This window comes from Muscardinus avellanarius (genome assembly GCF_963383645.1).
Source record: "Muscardinus avellanarius genome assembly, chromosome: 16".
NCBI lineage: Eukaryota > Metazoa > Chordata > Mammalia > Rodentia > Gliridae > Muscardinus > Muscardinus avellanarius.
In genome coordinates, this window is record NC_137802.1 from 32792740 (window position 1) to 32809254 (window position 16515).

Below are 16515 nucleotides of genomic sequence, written 5' to 3' on the forward strand. Positions count from 1 at the left end.
CCATCCCCAGACCCACAAAAAAAAAGAAGAAGAAGAAGAAGAAGGAGAAGGAGAAGAAGGAGAAGAAGGAGAAGGAGAAGGAGAAGGAGAAGGAGAAGGAGAAGGAGAAGGAGAAGGAGAAGGAGAAGAAGAAGAAGAAGAAGAAGAAGAAGAAGAAGAAGAAGAAGAAGAAGAAGAAGAAGAAGAAGAAGAAGGAGCCAGACGTGGTGGCACAGGTTTGTAATCCCAATACTTGGGAGGCTGAGAGGAGGAGCACAGGTTTGTGAACACCCTCCAAAAGTAGTTAAGACTCTCATCATGAATCAAGGGAGACCTTGTTTCAAAAATAAAAATAGCCAGGCGTAGTGGTGCACACTTGTAATCCCAGCATTTGGAAGGCTGAGACGGAAGAATTGTGGTTCGCAGACAGTTTCAGCTACTTAGTGAGGCCCTTTGCAACTCATGAGACCCAGTTTCAAAATAGGGAATGAAAAATAGGGTTAGGGTGTCACTCAGAGGTAGAATGCCCCTGGATTCTACTCCTAGTACTGAAAAAACAAAACAAAAATAATTAACTAATTAATTAAATAGCTAAGCGTGGTGGCACACGCTTGTAATCCCAGCACTTGGGAGGCTGAGACAGGAGGATCACACAGGTTCAAAGCCAGCCTCAGCTACTGAGTGAGGTTCTCAGCAACTTAGTGAGACTCTGTTTTCAAATATAGAGCCGGGCATGTGGCACACGCTTGTAATCCCAGCATTCGGGAGGCTGAGACTGGAGGATCACTGTTTGCAACTTAGTGAAACCCTGTCTCAAAATAAAGAATAAAAAATAGGGCAGAGGGTGTAGCTCGGAGGTAGAATGCCCCTGGGTTCCATCCCCAGACCCGCAAAAATAAAAATATAATAATAATAATAATAATAAATTATAAAAATAGGGCTGAGAGGTAGAAAAGCTCCTGGGTTCTACCTCCCAGTACCACAAAAAATTAATTAATTAAAATAGATCTGGTAGTGTAGCACAGAGGTAAAATGTCCCTGGGGCCAATCCCCAGTATGACAAATAAATAAACAAAAAATAAATAAAAATAAAAAGGGTAGAGGAGCCTGATGCGGTGGCACATGCTTGTAATGCTAGTACTTGGGAGGCTAAGACAAGAGGATATCAGGTTCGCGGCCAGCCTCAACTACTCAATGAGGCCCTCTGTAACTTAGTGAAACCCTTTTTCAAAATAACAAAAAATAGGGCTGGGGGTATAGCTCAGAGGTAGAATGCCCCTGGGTTCCATCCCCAGTACTGCAAAAGAAGAAAGAAGGAAAGAAAGAAAGAAAGAAAGAAGAAGAAAAGGAAAAAGAAAAGAAAAAAAGATGAGTAGTAAATGAAATAAATAGTAGTTAAGGAAAGGGAAGGTGGGATGAGGAAGTAGAAACTGTTCTGGGCAGACAAAACAGCATTAGCCCTGAGGCAAAACAAGACACTAGTCTACTGTAGCTGAAAGTAAGGAGAAGAAGAGCCTGGAGAGGAAGGTAGGCTGAATAATCCAGGATTTCCAGGAAATAGAACTTCCTCCTTCAAATAAAATATTCCACTGCTGAGCACGTGCCAAACCTAGCCTAGACCAACTTCTGAAAGCCCTAGGATCAGCCCGTGGAGCACTTCAAGAATTAAAATTACAGTTCTTATTTACTTAGTTTAATTTTTTTTATTCTTATATTTTGGGCATTCTACCTCCGAGCTATACCTCTAACCCTATTTATTATTATTTATTTATTTATTTATTTATTTATTTATTTATTTATTGTGGTACAGGGAATTGAACCCAGGGGCATTCTACCTCCAGGCTACACCCCTAGCCTTATTTTTTATTCTTTATTTTTTAAACAGGGTCTCAATAAATTGCGGAGGGCCTCACTAAATAGCTGAGGCTATCAGCAAATGGAGGTCCTCAGGTCTCAGCCTCCCAAATGCTGGGATTACAAGCATGCCCCACCATGCCTGGTTTATTCTTTATTTTGAAACAGGCTCTCACTGAGTTGCAAAGGGCCTCACTAAGTAGTAGCTGAGGCAACCACCATCCTCCTGTCTCAGCCTCCCAAATGCTGGACTTACAAGCTTACACCACCACATCCAGCGAGTTTAAATGTTTTAAAGTTTAAGTTTGGCTAGGCGTGGTGGTGCACGCTTGTAATCCCAGCATTCCGGAGGCTGAGATGGGAGGATAGCGGTTCGTGGACAGCCTCAGCTACTTAGGCCCTTTGCAACTCAGACCCTGTTTCAAAATAAAGAATACAAAATATGCCGGGCGTGGTGGCGCTCGCTTGTAATCCCCGCGCTTGGGAGGCAGAGACAGGAGGATCGCGCAGGTTCAAAGCCAGCCGTGCTGGTTTAAGAGACCCTGTTTCCAAATAAAAAAGTATAAAAAATAGGTCTGGGAGTGTAGCCCAGAGGTAGAAGGGCTTCCAGGAACACCAGTACCACAAAAAAAAAAAAAAAAAGCAAAATACAAAATAGGGCAGGGGCTGTAGCTCGGAGGTCAAATGCCTCTGGCTTCCATCCCCAGACCCACCCACCCCCCAAAAAAAGCTTAAGTTTGTATTATTGTTTATTTTGCAGTGATAGGGATTGTACCCAGGACCTTGCTGATGATAAAAGCAAATATTCTCCTACTGAGCTACCTCCCCAGCCCGCGTTGGTAGTCTTCTGAAGATTCTGACTTCATCCTGATGGCGGTGAGAAGTCACTGAATGGTTTTAGCAGATGAGCAACAAGATCAAATTTGTATTTTGAGCTAGGCCTGGTGATGCACACTTGTAATCCTAGTACTTGGGAGGCTGAGACAGGAGAATAACGGGTTTGAGGACATAGTGAGACTCTCATCAACCTAGCAAAACCCTGTTTCAAAATAAAATAGGGCTAGGGGTGGAGCTCAGAGGTGGAATGCCCCTGGGTTCCATCCCTAGTGCCACCAAGAAAAAAAAAATCTTTTTTTGTATTTGTGTGTGTGTGTGTGTGTGTGTGTGTGTGTGTGTGTGGTACTGGGGATGGAGCCCAAGGGCTTTCTACCTCCATGCTACACCTCCAGACCTATTTTATATTTTATTTGGAAACAGGGTCTCATTAAGTTGCTGAGAGCCTCACTAAGCTGCTGAGGCTGGCTTCAAACCTGCAATCCTCCTGTCTCAGCCTCCCAAGCGCTGGGATTACAAGTGTGCGCCACCACACTCTTTTTTTGTATTTTGTAAAGCTCATTCTAAGCTAGGTGTGGTGGCGCACCTGTGTAATTCCAGTACTTGGGAGGCTGAGACAAGGATTGCAGGTTCAGGGCCAGCCTCAGCTACTTTGTAACACCCTCTACAATTTAGTGAGACCCTGTTTCAAATAAAGAATAAAAAATAGGACTGGAGTGTAGCTCAGAGGTAGAATGCCCCTGAGTTCCAATCCCAGTAACAAAAAAAAAAAAAAAAAAAAGCTCATTCTGGCTGTGGAATAGAGAACTTTGTGCAGATTAGAGGCAGGCGAGAGGATGTAGGAGGAAGACGTAGAGGCTATTGCAGGTTAGAGCAAGGATTTGTTCCTAACATTACTGCCACAGAAAGCAAATCCTTTTATTCTTACGTAATAAATGTGCTTCTTATTAATAAATGGTAGTTATAATCTACAGTTAGACGTCAAAGGCTTAACATTAATCCACCAGGAAGGTTGAGCACATCGGAATGAAAAGACTTCACTGAAGCATAGAAGGGAGAATCAGATTCTTTCCTTTCTAGATAGGAGTTACGGGAGCAAAAAGTGATACGGCCACCCAGGAGAAGAGGCAGCCAGACAGCTGCTGTGACTGTGACATTGCTCTGGCACACAATGTCTTACTGAAGTTCAACTTCACTGTGCTTAGACTAAAAAAGTCGGGCAAATCTTCTTTCTTTTTTTTGTGTGTGTGGTACTAGAAATTGAACCCAGGAGCATTCTACCTCTGAGCTACACCCCCAACCTTATTTATTTATTTATTTATTTATTTATTTATTTATTTATTTATTATTTAGAAGCAGGGTCTTTCTAAGTTTCTGAGGGCCTTGCTAAATTGCTGAGGCTCCTGTCTCTGTCTCCCACGTACTGGGACTTCAAGTGTGCACCAGGCAAGTGTACTTACCTTGGTAAGCTAGAATTAAGGGAGGGAGTGCGCCACCAACCTGGCTTATGTTTGATTTTGTAGGGCTTTTAGGCATAAGCATCAATAGCTAGATAGTACTTCATGGCCATCAGATGGAGATTTGGGGGGGGGCACTGGAGATTGAACCCACAGGCATTCTACCTGTGAGCTACACCTCCAATCCTTTCATTTTTTATTTGGAAACATAATCTTACTAAGTTGTGAGGATGGTCTTGAACCTGTGATCCTCCTATCTTAGCCTCCCATATAAAAGGAGTAGAGGCATGTGCCATCACAACCCTTCTGGGGAAAAAACTAAAGTCAGATGGTTAGTTTCTTTACTGCTGGTGGGTTGTATATGGAGAGCTGTTTGCAACCAGTGAAGTTGAATATATATATTCTCCAGCACATGAACTCTACTCCTTGGCATATGTCCTAAACACAAACATATTCAAAAATATTCATCATAGAAGAATAAACTACTTATATGTAGAGTATATAAGTCATTAAATTCAGCGTCTCTTCGGTAAAACGTTGGATTCTTCTAGAAAACAATAAAGACTTTATCGTAGCGCCTACACTGCTCATTCTTCTTTTCTAGTACTTAGGGAGCAGTAGTGACATGAAATTTAAGAAGTTTTTAGGTATCATCTACTGAGGACCTCTGCAATTTAGTGAGACCTTGTTTAAAAATAAAGAATAGCGAGCCGGGCGTGGTGGCGCACGCTTGTAATCCCCGCGCTTGGGAGGCGGAGACAGGAGGATCGCGCAGGTTCGAAGGCAGCCCCACTGGCTTACGAGACCCTGTTTCCAAATAAAAACAGTATAAAAAATAGGTCTGGGAGTGTAACCCGAGGCAGAAGGGTTTCCAGGAACCGCAGTACCACCAAAAAAAATAAATAAAAATAAAAAAATAAAGACAAGAAAAAATAAAGAATAACGAGCCAAGGCCAAGACCAGAGGATCGAGGTTGGTGGACAGCCTCAGCTACTTAGGCCCTTCGCAACTCAGTGAGACCCTGTTTCAAAATAAAGAATAAAAAATTGGGCAGGGGGTGTAGCTGGGAGGTCAAATGCCTCTGGGTTTCATCCCCAGACCCGCTAAATAAATAAATAAATAAATAAATAATAGCCAGGCGTGGTGGCACAGATTTGTAATCCCAGCATTCTGAAGGCGGAGCCTCAGCCATTCAGCGAGGCCCTTCGCAATTCAATGAGACCCTGTTTTAAAATAAAAAATAAAAAATAGGCTGGGTGTGGTGGCACACACTTGTAATCCTAGCGCTTGGGAGGCTGAGAAAGGAGGATTACACAGGTTCAAAGCCAGCCTCAGCTACTTAGTGAGGCTTTCAGCAACTTAGTGAGACCCTGTTTCCAAGTAAAGTATAAAATAGGTCTGGGAGTATAGCCCAGAGGTAGAACAACCCCTGGTTTCCACCCTCAGTACCAGCAAATAAAATTAAATTAAACTAAAAATAGGGCTGGGGGTGTAGCTCAAAGGTAGAATGCCCCTGAGTTCCATCCCCAAGCCCACAAAAATAAAGAAACAAATAAATAAATAAATAGCCCGGAATGATGGCCTCACGCTTGTAATCCCAGCATTCGGAAGGTGAAGCCTCAGCTACTTAGCGAGGCCCTTTGCCACTCAGTGATATCCTGTTTAAAAATAAAAAGACTAAAAAATGGGGCTGGGGGTGTAGCTCAGAGGTACAATGCCTCTGGGTTCCATCCCCAGTACTGCAAAAATAATAAATATAAAAATAAAGAATAAAGGCCGTGCATGGTGGCACATGCTCCTAATCCCAGGATTCGGGACGTTGAGACCGGAGGATTGTGGTTTGCAGACAGCCTCAGCTACTTAGTGAGGTACTCCGCAACTTAGTGAGACCCTGTTTCAAAAAAAAAAAAAAATTAGGGCATGGGGTCTAGCTTGGAGGTCGAATGCTCCTGGGTTCCATTCCCATATCTACAAAAAATAAAAAATAAAAAAGACTAAAAATATAGGGCTGGGAGTATAGCTCAGAGGTAGAATGCCCCTGAGTTCCATTCCCAGTACCTAAAAAACAAGCACAAAAACAAAATAAAGAATAAAAAATAGGGCTGGCAGTGTACCTTAGAGGCAGAATGCCCCTGGTTTCAATCCCCTGTGGCAAAAAATAAAAATAAATAAAAATAAAAATAGAAGCCGGACATGGTGGTACACACCTGTAATCCTAGTATTTAGGAAGCTGAGACTGGAGAATTGAAGGTCAGCCTCAGAAATTTAAAGAGACCTTAATAATAATTTAGCAAGACCCTGTTTCAAAAAATAATTTAACCAGTTGTGGTGGTGCATGCTTGTAATCCCAGCATTTGGGAGTGAGACAGGAGCATCATGGTTCCCAGGACAGCCTCAGCTACTTAGTGCAAGTCAGTGAGACCCTGTTTCAAATGAAAGAATAAAAATAGGGCTGGGGCTGTAGCTCGGAGGTAGAATGCTCCTGGGTTCCATCCTCAGTACTGCAAAATAATAATAATAATAATAATAATAATAATAATAATAAGAAGAAGAAGAAGAAGAAGAAGAAGAAGAAGAAGAAGAAGAAGAAATAAGAAATAAGCTGGGCATGGTGGGAGGTTGAGACAGGAGGGACAGGGGACTCACAGGTTCAAGGCTAGTCTTAGCAACTTGTTTATTTTCTTTACTTTGTTTTATTTTATTTATGGTGCTGGGGATTGAACCCAGGGGCCTCATGATGTAAATCATGTTGACAGTGACATATAGCACTTGGTGCCCCCCACCCCCCTGTCTCCCCTTCCTCCTACAGAGTACTGAGATGGACATTAGTGCTTTCACATATGTACACATACCTGATGGTAGTAATTCCTTCAATGTACCTTACTCTTCCTCCTCCCCTTCCCCTAGACCACCTCCCTGGCTCCACTGCGATTTTTCCTCCCTTATCTGGAGTCCCTCTGGTATCCCCATTACTGCCTAGCATCTGCTTACCAAAGGAAACATAAGACCCTTCACTTTCTGTGACTGGTGATCTCACTTAACATAATGAGATAAATAATAATAATTTTTGGAAAAAAATAAATTAAAATGTCGGGTGGGGAAAAATAATTTCCGTTTTCTTGCAAATGACAATTTTGTTCTTTTTATTGCTGAGTAGACTTCCATTGTGTGAATATCCTATAATTTTGTAATTTATTCATCTGTTGATGGACACCTAGGTCGGTTCCATAGTTTAGCTCTGTGAATTGTGCTATGAACATGGGTACACATATATTACTGTGGTTCTATGGTTTCTGCCCCTTTGGAGAGATACACAGGAGTGGTATAGCTGGATCATATGGTCTTCTGAGGAATCTCCACACTTATCTTCATAGCAGATGAACTAAATTGCAATTCCACCAACAGTGGTAGAAGAGTTCCAATTTCCCCACATCCTTGGCAACACTATCTTTTGACTTCTTGATGATCGCTATTCTGCTTAGGGTCAGATGGAATCTCAGTATATTTTTGTATTGCATCACCCTGATTGATAATGATATTGCACATTTGTTCATGTAGTTATTGATCATTTGTATAGCCGTAGCAATTTGGCCTTTGCTAATCCAGTGCTTGTAATCTCAGTACTTGGGAGGCTGAGACAGGAGATTCACAGGTTTGTGGCTAGCCTCAGCTACTTAGTGGGACCCTGTTTCAAAATAAGGAATAAAAAACAGGGCTAGGGGTACAGCTCGGAGGTAGAATGCCCCCGGGGTTCTATCCCCAGTACTGCAAATAAATAAATAAATAAATAAAAGCCAGGTGTGGTGGTGCATGCTTGTAAGGCTGAGACAGAAAGATCTCGGTTTGCAATAAATAAATAAATAAATGCCAGGTGTGGTGGTGCGTGCTTGTAATCCTACCACTTAGGAGGCTGAGACAGGAAGATCTCGGTTCGCAGCCAGCCTCAGTTACTTAGTGAGGCCCTTTGCAACTCAGTGAGACCCTGATTCAAAATAAAAAATAAAAAAAAAATAGGGCTGAGGGTGTAGCTCAGAGATAAAATGCCTCTGGGTTCCATCCCCAGTATTGCAAAAAAAATTTAAATTTAAAAAATAAAAGATTAGCCGGCCATGGTGGTATGTACTTGTAATCCCAGCATTTGGGAGGCTGAGACAGGAGGATCACGGTTCGAGGACACCCTCAGCTACTACTTAGGCCCTTTGCAACTTAGTGAGACCCTGTTTCAAAATAAAGAATAAAAAATAGGGCTGGGGGTGTAGCTCGGAGGTAGAATGCCCCTAGGTTCCATCCCAAGTACCACAAAAAGTAAATAAATAATTAAATAAATAATAAATTAATTAAAATGAAATAGGGCTGGGGTTGTAGCTCAGAGGTAGAATGTTTCTGGGTTCAATACCCAGTACAAATACATACATACATACATACATTCATACATAAAATAGAAAGATGGGTGTGGTGGCACACATTTGTAATCCCAGTACTTGGGGGGCTGAGATAAAAGGATCACAGGTTCGTGGCCAGTCTCAGCTACTTAGTGAGGCCCTCTTCAACTTACTGAGATTCTTTTTCAAAATAAAGAATAAAATAGGGGTGAGGTGAGGTGTGATTCAGAGGTAGAATGCCCCCCTAGTCCCTAGTACATATATATATATATATATATATGTATATATATATATTTATTTATTTTTATTTTTTATTTTTTTGGTGGTACTGGGGTTCCTGGAAGCCCTTCTACCTCCGGGCTACACTCCCAGACCTATTTTTACATTTTTATTTGGAAACAGGGTCTCCTAAGCCAGCACACGCGGCTGGCTTCGAACCTGCGTGATCCTCCTGTCTCTGCCTCCCAAGCACAAGCACGGGGATTACAAGCGTGCGCCACCACGCCCGGCTATATGTATATATGTGTGTGTGTGTGTGTGTGTGTGTGTGTGTGTGTGTGTGTGTATATATATATATATATATATATATATATATATATATATATATATGTAATAAAGTAGAGCCAGGCATGGTGGCACATGTTGTAATCCCAGTAGTACTTGGGAAGCTGAGACAGGAGTATAGCTGGTTCAAGGGCATCCTTGGCAATGTGGTGAGGCTCTCAGGAACCTAGTGATACCCTGTTTCCAAATAAGAAATTAAAAATAGGGCTACGGTGTAGCTTGGATGTAGAATACTTCTGGGTTCAATCACTCTCCGGTACCAAAAAATAAAAAAAAAGAAAAGAAAACAGGGCTGGGTGTAGCTCATAAGTAGAATGGCCCTGGATTCAGTCCCCAGTACCAAAAATACACATAAGACAAAATTTGGCTTTTATGAGTATTTTTTCCACACTAAGACAATAATACAGGCTTCCCATTCATTGTGATTTGTCAAGGTTCCATTTATGCCCACAGCTTTTTTTCATTGGATGCAGTTAACACTTTCGCCACTAGGTGGCGTAAATTCATATGAGTCCAGTGGAAGTTCCTGAATTACAGCCTCAGGTGCATCTGTTGCTGAACTGCGACAGAAGGAAGACTAGGTAGAAGAAAAACTATGTGTGTGTGTGTGTGGGGGGGGTTACTGGGTATTTTTTTTGGGGGGGTACTGAGGGTGGAACCCAGAGGCTTTTCTACCTCTGGGCTATACTCTCAGACCTATTTTATATTTTTATTTGGAAACAGATATACCACCATGCCTAGCTTGAGATTCTGTTTTAGAATCAAAAATTTAAAAAGAGCTGGGCTTGGTGTCCCATGCCTGTGAGACCAGTACTTGGGAGGCTGAGACAGGAGTATCATAAGTTCCAGGACAGCCTCAGCAAGTAATTAGACCCTCAACAACCTACTGAGATTCTGTTTCAAAATAGAAAAAAAGAAAAAGGGCTGGTGGGGGTGTAGCTCGGAGGTAGAATATTAATCTCCAAAAAAAAAAAAAAATGGTGGCGCATGCTTGTAATCCCGGTGCTTGTGAGGCTGAGACAGGAGGATAGCACAGATTTGAAACCAGCCTCAGCTACTTAGTGAGGCTCTCAGCAACTTAGTGAGACACTATTTCCAAATAAAATAAAAAATAGGTCTGGGAGTATATCCCGGAGGTAGAAAGCCCCTGGGTTCCACTGCCAGTACCACCAAAAACAAACAACAACAACAAAAAAATCCTCAGTCTTAAAAAGGAAGAAAGAAACCCAGCTTGGTGGCGCACGCTTGTAATCCCCGTGTTTGGGAGGCGGAGACAGGAGGATCGCGCAGGTTCGAAGCTAGCTTCTCTGGCTTAAGAGACCCTGTTTCCAAATAAAAATATAAAATAGGTCTGGGAGTGTAGACTGGAGAAGGGTTTCCAGGAACCCCAGTACCACCAAAAAAAAAAAAAAAAAAAAAAGAAAGAAAGAAAGGAAGAAAGAAAAAAAGGAATCCAAGAGACAAGAATATAAATTGAGTGAGACAAATCCAAGTGTTACCAACAATTATGGCACGGGTCCTCATTGATTTACATCTCCCTGGTAACCCATAGCAGCTTTTATGTGAAAATAAAGGTGACCTTATTCTCTTCTAGAAAATCGGTTCTGTTCCCCCTTTAGTGACATGTGTGGCAGTGTGACATTGTCAACACATACTCCTGGTGTCCACATGAAGGTAGTGCTTGGTTGATAGGAAAGAGTATAAAGATATACAAGTCAATATACCACAGACCTCAAGCAGAATCAGAAAGTTTCATAAAAATGTAAATATTGCTCAAAGCAGCACAAGGGCTACTGTATGAATTTAGGAAATGGAATCCTCCTGAGAGTAGGAGGGGAGATGTGGAAGGTCAGAGTGTGAGGGATGGAGGGGATCATGGGACTCTCAACCCGCTCAGGGCCAAATAGGTAAATGAATACAGGATTTCTGGCCCCTAATCATAAATACATATAGCAACTCTTCCTTTGAAAATGGCTGAACATACACATAGAAAAATGAAAGCTGGGCGTGGTGGTGCACACTTGTAATCCCAGCATTCAGGAGGCCGAGATTGGAGGATCGCGGTTTGCAACCAGCTTCATCTACTCAGTGAGGCCCTTTGCAACTCAGTGAGACTCTGTTTCAAAATAAAGAATAAAAAATAGGGCAGAAAGTGTAGCTCGGAGGTCAAATGCCCCTGGGTTCCATCCTCAGACCCACAAAAAAAAAAAAAAAAAGAGAGAAATGATTACAATCTATGGAGAGTGTTTAAAGAGGGCCCCAAATAAGAAGGGGTAGGTGGGGGTGGAGAATTATTGGGGCTGATGCCACCCCTAAGCCCTCCCTTGCCCACACTAGCCTAGGGCTACAGAAAAGGAAGGATGCTTATAGCCTGCTTAGGCCTTCCAGAGAGCAAGAATCCTAGGTCACTTTGCTTTTTGGGATCACAATTATTTATATCTAAAGAATGAAGAATGGCAAAATAGATTAAAAATTGTTATGCATTTGAAGTATTTGTGTGTGTGTGTTACTGAGGATTGAACCCAAGGACATTCTAACTCTAAGCTATATGCCCAGTCCTGTTTTTTTAGCTTTATTTTGAAACAGGGGTCTCACTAGGTTGATGAGAATCTCATTACTTGCTGAGGCTATCCTTGAACCTACGATCCTCCTGTTCAAGCCTCCCAAGTACTGGGATTGGCGGCACGTGCTTTTAATCCCAGCATTTGAGAGGCTGAGACAGGAAGATCACATGTTTGCAGAAAGCCTCAGGTACTTAGGCCCATTACAACACAATGAGACCCTGTTTTAAAATAAAGACTAAAAAATAGCTGGGGCTATAGTTCGAAGGTAGAATGCCCCTGGCTTTCTGCTGAACACCAGCTCCGGCCAATTCAGAGGTTCTTGAAGGTGGCAAGAAATCAGCAACTTGAGGGAATTAGAGACAGCTGTTTTCAGAGGTGTGACTCTGCCGTTCAGAGTCTATGCTTTATTTTCATATGCTTTTACATGGAAGTATTTGGTATTAACAACTTTTGGCAAAACATGTTTTTACACAATTTCTCAGCACACTTGGGTACAAACAACTTTTGGCAAAACGTATTTTTACACAAATTTCTCAGCACACACCTGCCCCAATGAGCTCATATATCATGAATGGAAAAACACCCGAAACCATCCAAATTAACGTCACACAGTTCATTCTGGTTGCCTAGGCACAAAAATAAATTCTATTTAATATTAACCTAAATAACAATGTAATTCTGCATAGCTGCAGAACACGTTTACACACAAGGCTAAACCAGAAGTGCAGAAAATACAGGGAGCTTTTCCATTAGAAAGGACACAAAGATCTTAAGAGATCTTTAAGGGGCACTAGGCATTTTACTTTTATATTTTATATTTTAAAATACAAGGTATACAATTTATTTTCTTGAATCTTTGATCTTTGGTCAGAAAACACCGGAAGGAGCTGGGCGTTGTGGCGCAGGCTTGTAATCCCAGCATTTGGGAGGCTGAGACCAGAGGATCGTGGTTCGCGGACAGCCTCAGCTACTACTTAGTGAGGCCCTCCGCAACTTAATGAGACCCTGTTTCAAAATAAAGAATAAAAAACAGGGCAGGGGTTGTAGCTCAGAAGTCAAATGCCCTTGGCTTCCATCCCCAGACCCGCAAAAAACAAAACAAAACAAAACAAAAAACCCGGAAAGGAGGACCCTGCCTAGCTGATCCGTCATTTATAATAAACTTTAACTAAACTTATCCTTAATTACTAAATGCTTACTTATTGTTTCTACTTCTAAAATTAACTGCTATCCCGGGCGTGGTGGTGCACACTTGTAATCCCAGCACTTGGGAGGCTGAGACAGGAGGATCGCACAGGTTCGAAGCCAGCCTCAGCTACTTAGTGAGGCTCTCAGCAACTCAGTGAGACCCTGTTTCCAAATAAAATATAAAATAGGTCTGGGAGTATAGCTGGGAGGTAGAAAGCCTCTGGGTTCCACCCCCAGTACCACCAAATAAATAAATAAATAAATAAAATTAAATTAACTGCTAATTTTAACTGGCTATTTTTAACCACTAGGTATTCTATTTATTCTGACCCAACCACCAAACCCATACTGAGGTTATTCTGTTTCACTAACATACAATGTCTATACTTATTTTTCTATACCTATTATATTATTAACTAAGAAAATTCTTTTGTGCTTTAGTGAGCAGGCACCAAGGAGGTCCCTGCCTACCCAGCCTTTCCATAAATCTATTTTCATGCTAAAACCTATTTTCCTTTAACCCTTACTATCCATACTCCATCCTATATTATTCCTATAAAGGGGGGCTATGTATTGATTAGCTCTGGCCCCCTGAAGTGGCAATCATGGATGCTCTTCAGTCATATAAGCTGATCCAATTAATTTTGCAGGCATCATGTCAGGCTTTTCCTCAAAAGACTCAACATCTATAAACGACAGTAATTGTTTTAGTTTCTACTAGCCAGATTCTTACTATTTGGGACTTTACGAATTTCTGAGCAATTCCCAGGTTTCTTAATACCCTTTTATCTGTAACATCTTCATATATAAAGAACAGCGTATCTCATTGAGACCACCCAGATCATTTGGCTTGATTAATAATTCGATTAGAAGCCAGGCATAGTGGCGCATGCTTGTAATCCCAGCATTTGGGAGGCTGAGACAGGAGGATCGTGGTTAAAGGACAGCCTCAGCTGCTTAGTGAGGCCCTTTGCAACTCAATGAGACCCTGTTTCAAAATAAAGAATAAAAAATAGGCTTGGATGTAGCTTGGAGGTAGAATGTTCCTGGGTTCCATCCCTAGTACACACACACACACACACACACACACACACACACACACACACACACAATAATAATCCAATTAGAACACAGAATACAAAACAGGGTCCATGTGAGCGTAATCATCGTCCTCCTGCCTTGCAGGAGTTCTTTCTTTCTCTGGGACCTTGTCAAACAGCTCGAGGGACGGGGCCTTTCCAGGTTCCAATCCAGTACTGCAAATAAATAAATAAATAAATAAATAAATAAATAAATAAATAAATAAATAAATATAGGGCTGAGGGTGTAGCTTGGTGGTAGAATGCCCTCTTGGTTCAGTTCTCAGCACCACCAAACACACACACACACACACACACACACACACACACACACACACAAGAATGGATGAGTGTAGAGTTTGCCACGTTCATCTTCTGGGAAATTTCCTGTTTCTGGATAAGGGGGCATTCTGTGGTGGGTGTGGCTGGGAAGGATGGGGATGAATGTAGGCATTAATCCTAGACCAAGAGCTGCCAAGAATGTAATGCTTTCAGCAATCCTCCCTAGTGGTCCTGGGAAAGAGCAGGCACTTTTACCTCTTTTTGTGGTCAAACTAAATAACAGCTGGAAGGACAAACTTGAGGCAGTGTTGTGAGCCAGTGGCCGGCCAGAGCTGCCTGCTGCGCGGTCAGAGTGCGCTCGGTGGGACTTCACGGGATCTCGCTCTTTCTCTGGCCCCAGGGGCATTCTACCTATATATATAGTGTGTGTGTACTGGGGATGGAACCCAGGGCATTCTACCTCTGAGCTACACCCCCAGTCCTATTTTTTATTCTTTATTTTAAAACAGGGTCTCACTGAGTTGCAAAGAGCCTCACTAAGTAGCTGAGGCTGTCCTCGAACTGTAGTCCTCCTATCTCAGCCTCCCAAATGCAGGGATTGCACACCCAGCTTTTACTCTTTATTTTGAAACAGGGTCTCACCAAGTTGCAAAGGGCCTCACTAAGTAGCTGAGGCTGTCCGCGAACTGAGATCTTCCTGTCTCAGCCTCCCAAATGCTGGAATTACAAGTGTGCACCACCACACCTGGCTTATTTTATGTTTTATGTTTAAATTTTTTTTTTTTTTTTGCGGGTCTGCGGATGGAACCCAAGGGCATTTGACCTCTGAGCTACACCCCCTGCCCTGTTTTTTATTCTTTATTTTTGAAACAAGGTCTCACCAAGTAGCTGAGGCTTGTCCACGAATTGTGATCCTCCAGTCTCGCCTTTTGAATGCTGGGATTACAGGCAGTGGCACCACAGCCGGCTTGTTTTTAAATTTGGAAACAGGGTCTTACTAGTTGCAGTGGGCCTTGCTAAATTGTTGCTGGCTGCACTGCAATCCTCTTGTCTCAACCTCTGAGTTCTGAGATTACAAGTGTCTGCCACCATGCCAAACTTTCTTTCCTCCCTCCTCCCCTCCCTTCTTTATGTACTGAGTATTGAACCCAGGGGCATTATATCTCCAAGCTATACCCCTAGCTCAATTTTATCTTTTATTTGGTAATAAGGTCTCACAAAGTTGCTGAGGCTGTCCTTGAACCTGCGATCCTCCTATCTCAGCCTCCCAATTTCTGGGATTATAGGTGTGCACAGCCACATCTAACTCTTCAGAGGTTCTTTAGGGCGTCCTTGAAGCCTGTCACAGCCCAAGCTTTGTGTCTGTTCTATCCTTTTCAGATTCAGCTTGTTACTCTCCTAGTACAATGTTGAAATCACTTTTTTGGACAGTACTTGAAGTGATACAATTCCTATATGGCTTCGGCCAGTGAACTAAGAAAACAATTACTGAGAAGCAGGCATGTTCACCACAATAAAATGGTTTCCGAATCTTATGAAGGGAAGCAGGATAACACTCTGCTATTCTTTTTTCTCCTAAACACTGCTGCAGGATCGGCTCTTTCCACTTTCTCATCAGACTTTTGCTTAAGCTGGCCACATAGTTGGTCGTCATAATTTTGCTCTGTAACACTTGTCTAAACTGTAAACGGCTCACCATTGAAACAGGCACAATAACCTATTTTAGAAATAACCTGCTTTCGGGATTCCGGATTCCCAGGTGACTTCACTTGAGCCTGGGGTCCCATCACCCCCTGGGGATGGCCGGTGCAGAGGATTTTGAAATGTGTAGGTTCAAGTTCCCTTCACCAGCCTGTCAGTAGCTACATGTGGTAGCAGAGGTTAAATCCTAAAACCCTAAGAGCATCAACCCCAAACAGCAGGTACCTCCCTGTAAGCTAGGGGCAATCTAACTCTGAGCTACACCCCAAGCCCTCTTTTATTTGTATTTATTTTTGCTGGTGCTGGGGATGGAACCCAGGGGCATTCTATCTTCAAGCTACACCCCCAGCCCTATTTTATTTTTATTTTGACACAGGGTCTCACTAATTCTTCTGTGAGAACAACTAAGGATTTGGGACAGGTGCCGCACTACCAGCTGCCTTGCCCATTTCATTGGAGACTGTGTTTAAGTCCTTTGTCAAAGACAGCAATAAGGTCCATTCATACAGTTTGGCGGGAAGCCCTTTTGTTTTCATTTAATGCAATGGAAAGATATCATTTCCACAGACCCACAAAGTAAATCACAGAGGCTGTGGCTCTGCCAGTAGTAGTGGCGCAAGGGTAAGTGCTC

The 16515-nt window shown here is 42.4% G+C and overlaps 1 protein-coding gene across 2 annotated transcripts in view; it reads left to right on the forward strand.

Annotated features, from left to right (window-relative positions):
• The window catches only part of ACACA (acetyl-CoA carboxylase alpha), a gene marked incomplete at both ends in the record, with an annotated part of 343744 nt that overhangs the window by 13485 nt on the left and 313744 nt on the right, over positions 1 to 16515 (forward strand). The gene's annotated exons all lie outside the window — the stretch shown is intronic.